Source organism: Cavia porcellus, unplaced genomic scaffold, assembly GCF_034190915.1.
Source record: "Cavia porcellus strain 051 isolate PalLab524CR breed Dunkin Hartley unplaced genomic scaffold, mCavPor4.1 scaffold_6, whole genome shotgun sequence".
Taxonomy (NCBI): Eukaryota; Metazoa; Chordata; class Mammalia; order Rodentia; family Caviidae; genus Cavia; species Cavia porcellus.
In genome coordinates this window covers 93,572,268-93,580,975 of record NW_026947489.1, presented here as the reverse complement: position 1 = coordinate 93,580,975, position 8,708 = coordinate 93,572,268, and positions in this window count along the sequence as shown.

The window sequence follows — 8,708 nt, the reverse complement described above, 5'->3', positions numbered from 1 at the left end:
GGCATCAGGTCTCCTTGTTTTTCCTTCTTGAATCTTTGTGCTTAGGCATGCATCAGTCTCAGCAGAGCCCCTGCAGTCCTCAGACAGGAAGGAGCTTTTCAGAACCTGCAGGCTCCTGGCTGAGGATGTGTCCTGGTGGAGGGGCGGGTCCTGGGCAGGAGAGCAAAGCTCTGGGAACAGAGCTCACTCTGGGCCAGGGAGGTGGGAAGCAAGGGCTCTCTCTGGCCTACCTTGGCCAAAGGTTTGCTGGTGCTGGTGGGGACAGGGGGTGGGGCATTGAGGGACGCAAGGTGGCACTGTAGTCTGGTAGAAGTCCTTGGTGGAATGTGCCCTGCCGCTGCCTCCCAGGATGTGCCACTCTCTGTCACTTTACCTGAGTGCCTGGGCTGCCCTCCATCCTCTCCCAGGTTCTCTACATCAGTTCCTTTGATCCTTTCCAGTATATCATTTTCTCTCCAACTCTGGGGTGTGGGGTTTTGGCTGAGGGTGCTCTTCCTGAGACACCCGTGTTCCCCATCTTGGTGGACCTGGATATGCTCTGACCAAGGAATGAGTGAATCTCCTGCTTCTTTCCAAGTTTCTGACTTTGGCTGGGTTTTTACTTCTCTCCAATGCTCTATTGCTGAGACCCCTGGATCTGTGGAGCAGTGAACAACATGCCATCGGCCATTCTTTCTTTTTTTTTTTATTTAAAGAGGAAAAAAGAAAGGAAATAAAAAAACAAAGCAGTAAAAGTGTACAAGTAATACAGAATTTCAAGAAAAAAAATATACAGTAAGAAATCACTAATTAAGGTTACATATTGTCATCTTAGAAACAGTTATCCAAATTATAAAATTAAAGCATATAAAATGGACTGTCATACAGTGAGATTGCAGACAGTTTCATTCAAGCAAGCACCACTTCTCCATGATAAGCAGTGATGGTCTGGCAGAATGCGGCCCTTCCAGGGGGAGAACCAGCAGCAGCTCCTGAGATCCGCACCATGTGGGAACTTAGGATGCTGTGAAACCAAACAAGCAGCCTGTCTCCCTACTAAGCAATAGTGAACCTACTGATGCACGGCCTAGAATCAAACATTCCACTTCCCTACCCCTCTTCTCCTGTCACCCCCACTTTAGCAAATGGGAACCAGAAATCTGAGTGTCTCCTGGGAAGCAGACCATAACAAATACAGGGGACTTTCTTCTACTATCTCTTTGAAGGCAATTATTTTTATAAAAGTTCAGTAATATGATTTCCCATCCTACACACTCAAACATACATGCTGTTATACCCTTAGTCCACCTTCCTTTCCTCTCTTTTTTACAATAACAATTACACTTTTTGGGTTTTATTACTCCTACAGTTCTTATTACTATTTTTTGAAGAGAATAAAACCAAATGTGACTAAACAAAAGAGCGTCAGTTAGAACAGAAGGATCGGCATAGTACATGATGCAAATAGAATACCAGGTGATGAAAAGTGGTTACCATTGTGCCTCTTGCAATTTTTAAAATAGGTTGCCTAAATCATCAGGTATAATAGAATTGATCAAAACAGTACAGAACAAGACCAATAAAACCTACACTGGAGACCTTACAGTTCTTCAAAAGAAGACAATAGTCAAAATGGGCATCATAGTAAATCTTATTGCCTTCAAAGTGGTTGCCTATACCCTCAAACTTGATACTATCAAACAAAATAGAATATAGTAAAATCAGACAGAACAAAATGGGGAGAACAATACTGGGGTTCAAATCAGGTTAATAGGAAAACAAAAAAGTTACTATAATATAAACTGCTATTTTTAATGTAGTTTTCCCTTAATTAAAAAAATAAAAAAATAGATTAATTAAAAAAGGTGGGGGCGTGGTTGAGATAAAAAAGGACATTGTAACAGAACAACACAGGTCAGAACCAAACAATTTAAGCATCATTGTGTTTCCCCACCAGATAATCTAACATAATAGTAATCACCATAGTGCCTCTTACCTTGAATTATTTGAGCATAACTTTGTATACTACAGCATAAAGCATATCAAGACAGTGTGAAGCCATTCAAAAGAATGAAAGAATTACAGGGTATTTAGAACCAGCTAACAGAAAATGAACAACGGTTTCTATATTATCTCTTTACCTATGAAAAATTTTGTTTATACTATCGCATATAGTAAAATATAGTAAGACACAACATGTTAAAACCAGTGGAAACAGATGTACAACAGCTTGATGGGACTTCAAAACAAGATGATAATTAAATCAGCTCTAGCTTTAATGTTGTGTTGTTTTCTTCAAAATAGCTATTCATACTATCACAGATACTAAAATCGAACAACCCAGGTTAAAACCATTGCAATTAATGAGTGAAAACATTATATGGCCTCAAACCAATATGATTGGGAATCATGATTGCCACATACTTTTACGTATTCTTATCATTTCTTACACTAGGGAAACTATTCGGTATTTATACTTGTGAGTTTGATTTATTTCACTTATGAGTATGGTCTCAAGCTGCGTCCATTTACTTATAAACATCTCAATGTGATCATTCTTTAAAGCTGAGTAGTACTCCATTGTATAAAAATACCACAACTTTTTTTGTATCCATTCCTCAGTTGATGGACACTTAGGTTGTTTCCACGATCTGGCTATTACAAATTGTGCTGCTATAAACATGGGTGCACATATATCACTGTGGTATGATGCTTTCAATTCTTCTGGGAATATGCCTAGAATAGCTGCGTCAAATGTGGCTTCCAGTCCCAGCTTTCTGAGAAATCTCCAGACCGACCTCCACAATGGTTACACTAGTCCACACTCCCACCAACCATGTAGGAGAGTTCTTTTTTCCCCACAGCCTCTCCAGCATTTGTTGTTGGTGGTTTTCTTGATCTTGGCCATTCTTTCAGGAGTGAGATGGAATCTCAGTGTGGTTTTAATTTGTGTTTCTCTAATGACTAATGATGATGAACATTTTTTCATATATTTATTTGCCATTTGTATTTCTTCATCTGAAAATTGTTTATTCATCTCAGATGCCCATTGTTGGATTGGGTCTTTGAATTTTGGGGGTCTGATTTTTAAAAATTCTTTATATATTTTAGACAGAAGTCCTTTGTCTGAGGGGCAGTTCACTAAGATTTTTCCCAGTTTGTGGGTTTTCTTTTCACTAAGCTGGAGATTTCTTTTGACGTGCAGAAACTTTTTAATAAGAGGTGATCCCAATTATTGACTCTGGGAAGTGTTACCCGTGCGGTTTGAGTCCTGTTCATGAATTCTCTACCTACCCCTATGTCTTCAAGTTTTTACCTAATTTGTCTTCCAATAGATTTAGTGTTTCTGTTTTCATATTTAGATCCTTGATCCATTTAGATTTTATTGTAGTACATGGTGATAGGCATGGGTCTAGTTTTAGTTTTTGGCATATAGAGAACCAGTTTTTCCAACACCATTTATTAAAGAGACTGTCGTTCTTCCAGTGAACATGTTTGGCCCCTTTATGGAAGATAAGGTGTTGAGTGTGTTTGTAGTTGCGCTGTATCTTGTAATCTATTCCACGGATCTTCGGCTCTCTTATGGTTCCAGTACCATGTTGATTTTACTACAGTTGCTTTTTGTAGTATAACTTCAAGTCAGGGATTGTGATACCTCCTGCCTTGCCTTTGCTGCTTAGAACTGTCCTTGCTATTCTAGGTCTCTTCTCACTCCAGATGAATTTTAGGAGTGATTTCTCAAGTTCTATGAGGTATGTTGAAGGTATTTTTATTGGGATTACATTGAATCTGTATTAAAGTTTTGGGAGAATGGCCATTTTCATAATATTTATTCTTCCTATCCATGAACAAGGGATATCTTTCCATTTTCTGAGATCATCTTCAATTTCATTTTTCAGTGTATTATAATTTTCCCTGTATAGTTCTTTCACTTCTTTCATGAGAGTAATTCCTAAATGTTACATTTTTTTTGGTTTCTAGTGTGAAGGTGTGGCTTCCCTTCTTTGTTGTTATTGTATAGTAATGCTATTGATTTGTGAGTACTGATTTTATATCCAGCTACATTACTGAGTTTATTTATTATATCTAGGAGTCTTTCAATGGAGTTTTGGGGATCTTCTATATAGAGTATCATGTCATCTGCAAATAATGATAATTTAACTTCTTCTTTTCCTATCTTGACACCTTTTATTCTCTCTCTTGTCTAATTGCTCTGGCTAGTATTTCCAGTACTATATTAAATAGGAGGGGTGATAAGAGACATCCTTGTCTTGTGCCTGATTTTAAAGTAAAGGCCTTCAATTTTTGGCCATTTAGTATGATATTGGCTGTTGGTTTATCGTAGATGGCCTTTATTATATTGAGTTTAAGACCATCTATTCCAATTTTCTGCAATCTTCTTATCATAAATGAAAGTTGGACCTTAGCAAAAGCTTTTTCTGCATCTATAGAAATGATCGTTCTCTAAAATAGACCATATATTAATTCACAGAACATATTTAAATAAATGCAAAAGGGTTGAAATTACCCCTTGCATGCTATCAGACCATAATGCTATGAAATTAGAAATTAATGATAAAGGGATACTGCAAAATTCCCACATACACATGCAAACTGGATAACACACTCTTGAGTAATCAGTGGGTCACAGAGGAAATTAAAGAAGAAATTAAACAATACCTACAAACAAATGAAAACACAAATACAACTTACCGGAATCTGTGGGATGCAATGAGAATTGTCCTCAGAAGAAAATTTATTGCACTGAGTTCCCACATCAGGAAAACAGAACAAATACAAACAGAACAAATACCTGATGTTACACCTCAAACATCTACAAAAAGAAGAGCAAGTCAAGCCCAAAGCCAAAAGAAGAGAAGAAATTATAAAATCAGATCAGAAATCAATGCAACAGAGACTAAGGAAAACAAATCCAAAAAAATCAATGAATCAAAGAATTGGTTCTTTGAAAGAATAAATAAAATCGACAAGCCCCTAGCCAACCTTATTTTAAAAATGGAAGAAAAAGCTCAAATTCATGTAATAAGGAATGAAAGAGGCAAAATCACTACAGACCCTATAGAAATACAGAAGATCATCAACACCTATTTCACAAAACTCTACTCTCAAAGGTTTGATAACACAGAGGAAATAGACAGGTTCCTAGTAGCATACGAACTACCAAAGCTAGGTCATGGAGATGTAACTGCTGAATAATCCAATTTCTATTAATGAAATTGAAAACTTAATTAAATCTTTACCTACAAAGAAGAGCCCAGGCCCAGACGGATTCACTGCAAAATTCTACAAGAAATACAAAGAAGATCTAATGTCAACACTCCTCAAACTCTTCAATGAAATTGAAAGGGAAGCAATCCTTCCTAAATAGTTCCTAGAAACAAATATTACACTAGTACCAAAACCTGAGAAAGACCCAACTGAAAAAGAGAACTACAGACCAACCTCCCTAATGAACACAGATGCAAAAATCCTCAATAAAATACTGGCAAATAGGATGCAGCAAATCATCAAGCAGATCATACACCATGACCAAGTGGGATTCATCCCAGGAATCCAGGGATGGTTCAACATACATAAATCAATAAATGTAATCCACCATATCAATAGAGCCAAAAGGGAGAGCCATCGGCCATTTTTGACCTAATGAACGCTGCATGCCCTTGTCTATGTTTGCAGGAGCCTGATGTGTTGTGTTGTGCTTTGCTAAGATCTGTGTGCCTGGATGAAGTACAAACAAAACATGAAAAGGGACCCTTGTAGGAAAGATTCATAAAGAAAAGCATCCACGAGAAATGTGGGAGGACTCCCAGCATCAGGATAAGCAGAGACACCGTGCATGCTCTGTATCTTCTACCTCATGGAATGCCCGGGAATCCCAGAGTGTGGGTTCTCAGACCTGCCTCTCACAGGCCGAGGAGGCTGAGGTGCGAGCTCCTGTTTGTAACCGCTGGCTGCATGCCACCCTGGGCAGAAGAGGTCGCTGTCAGAGCAGCAGCTCTATGAGAAGCAGCACTGATAGCCGAGAACAGTCACCAGGAGAGCAAGGCAGCTGCACCATGCCCCATCTGGACTGAGCACCCCAGCATCTTCTGCACATGGACCCAGTGTCTAAAAGGGATCCGGCAGTATCCTGTCCTCCTGTTTCTCCCATTGACCTATCTCCAGCTGGTTAGTTCTAATTAACAGAAAAATTTGTCCGGGAGTTTTTGGGGTGGCACTGCGCTGATTTGGCAACTTTCCTGGTTGTATCCCAGGTGTTATCTGGCCAGTTCTGAGCCTCTCGTCCCCATACCCTTATTGGAGTGGAGTTGTTATCCTCACCAATCCCCAGTTAAAATGGACTGCAAATGCCAGGAACACCCAACCGGGGGTCCCCTTTATGCTCCATGCGCTGTCTCCATTCTCCATGGTGTCCGGAAGCTATTCTTCCTCAGTTTAATCCAGGCATCGCTAGAACCAGGTCCTTTCTTTCCCTGTGTCTCCATGGGCCATGCTCAGAGTGATACTGTGAAGCTCAAGGCTCCCTTCCACGTGGTCCTTGGAGTCTCCTCGCTTCTGGATTCAGGATCGCTATGTCCACAAATACTAAATAAGGCCATGAGGAGGCATCACAGGGCTCCCCTGTCATACAGGTAGCGTGTGTGACAGAGGGTGCTCTTCTGGTGGGGCACGAGTGTTCTGATCCATGGATCTGAAGCCAGGGATACAGACCCATGTCATGGTCACTGGTTTCAGGTGTGTGTGGCGACCAGATGAACCGAGCTTCTTCCTTGCAGGTGTCATCCCCAAGCTGCCACCTTGGGGATGGGGTGGCTATTTGCACAATGGACCCACACACCTGTACATGCCCAGTGGAAACAGCAAGCGGTTTCCCACGGAACTGGAGAAAGCGATTCTGAGATCCCATGGAACCACAAGAGATGGAGAGTAGTGAAGTGATTCTGAGCCACAAGGGCCAGGAATGAGGTGCACGATCCCAGACTCCAAGTTACACTACAAAGCTACAGCGATTAAAACCAAACCCTGCATGGTCCTGGCCAGAACAGGACAGTGAAGTAGAATGGGGGGGGGGGGGGAGGAACACCTGCAGACCTGCTCAGCTTCCTCATCTCTGACACAGGGGCCAAATACTTTGCCGGAGGAAATCAGCTGGAAAGTGGTGCTGGGCTCTCCAGGGCCGCAGCCTGGGCCTGGGCCCACAGGTCTCACTGTGCACCCAACTGCAGTCAACACGGATCAGAGATCTAAATATTAAAGAGAAACATTTATGCTGCTGGAAGACAAAAAGGTAAAAGTCCTGAAGACACAGGTGTCGGGATGGCTTCCTGAGCAGAACCCTGGTTGCACAAGAAATAGCACCAAGCATGAGCAAATGAAGTCCATCCAATTAAAAACTTTCTGCACAGCACACGAAACTAGAAACAGAGTGAAGAGACAACCTCCAGAATTGGAAAACATTTTGCCAGCTACTCCTCTGACAAACGAATATATAAAGAACTAAAAGTAGACCCATCTCAAATTTAAAGGCCCAATTAAAATGGGCACACTTCCCATGAAGTGTGAAGGATCAACAAATATTGTACACAAAATACGTTCAATATCATTGGCATTTGAGAAAAGTAAATTAAACAACCCTGAGAGTTATGTGTGCTGGCTCATGTCTGTAATGCCAGCTCTCAGGGAGGCTGAGGCAGGAGGATTGCCTTGAGCTCAAGGGCAGCTTCTTCTATGTAGAGACCTTTCTCAAAACATAAATAAATAAACAAATAAATAATTACTTATGTGCATATATACATACATATAAAACTGTACTGAAGTTCTATTTTATTCCAGAAAGAATGACCATCATCAAGAAATCAACCGATAACAAGTGCTGGAGAAGCTGTGGTGAGAATGGAACTCTCTTGATCATTTTTTGGAGGGAGTATAAATTGTCAATCCACTATGGAGATTCTTGACACAACTAAGAACAGGAATTCCATTTGACCCCCTTTAGGTATCTTCCTGAAAGATTTACATCCACAGCATTATAGTGATGCACAAATATCCATGTTTATAGCAGCACAGTTCAAAATCACTGAGCCTTGGAAACAGCCTGTGTTTCTATCAATACCTGAATGGATAAAGAAAGATGGTATGTAGATTCAATAGAGTACTACTCTGCTGTAAAGAAGGATGAATGGGAGTCATTTGTTGTAAAATGCCTGCACCTGGGGGTCATAACATTATGTAAAGAAAAAGAGACACACAAGTTAAATACTGCATGCTTTCTCTTAGGAGAGAAATCCAATATCTACCTATAAAGAGTGGAAAATAAATGACAGACAATAGGGGAACAAGAGAAAAAGCTATCCTAATAAAGCATGGACAATGTGGTTCGCATGCTGTGCTGGTCTATTAACCTGGTCGTTAATGTGTTCATAATACATAACTGGTTAAGAACTTTTAAATAAATAAATGAATCTCATCCTGGTAATTTTTTTAAGGAGAGAAAGAGGAAGGGGAAGAATAAAGAAAATGTCCCCCACATACACCAGCTCCCCACAATGATCAAACACAGTTTGATCACCTGGGTTTGCACCTCAGTTTGCAAACCTCATTCCTTTCCCAACTGTGGTCGCGAACTAAACTAGTGGGGAACCGCACCAAATTCAGTGGGAAGAGTCCCTGTTATCTTAGGCGGAAATTCCATGAGGTTTCCTCTGGTT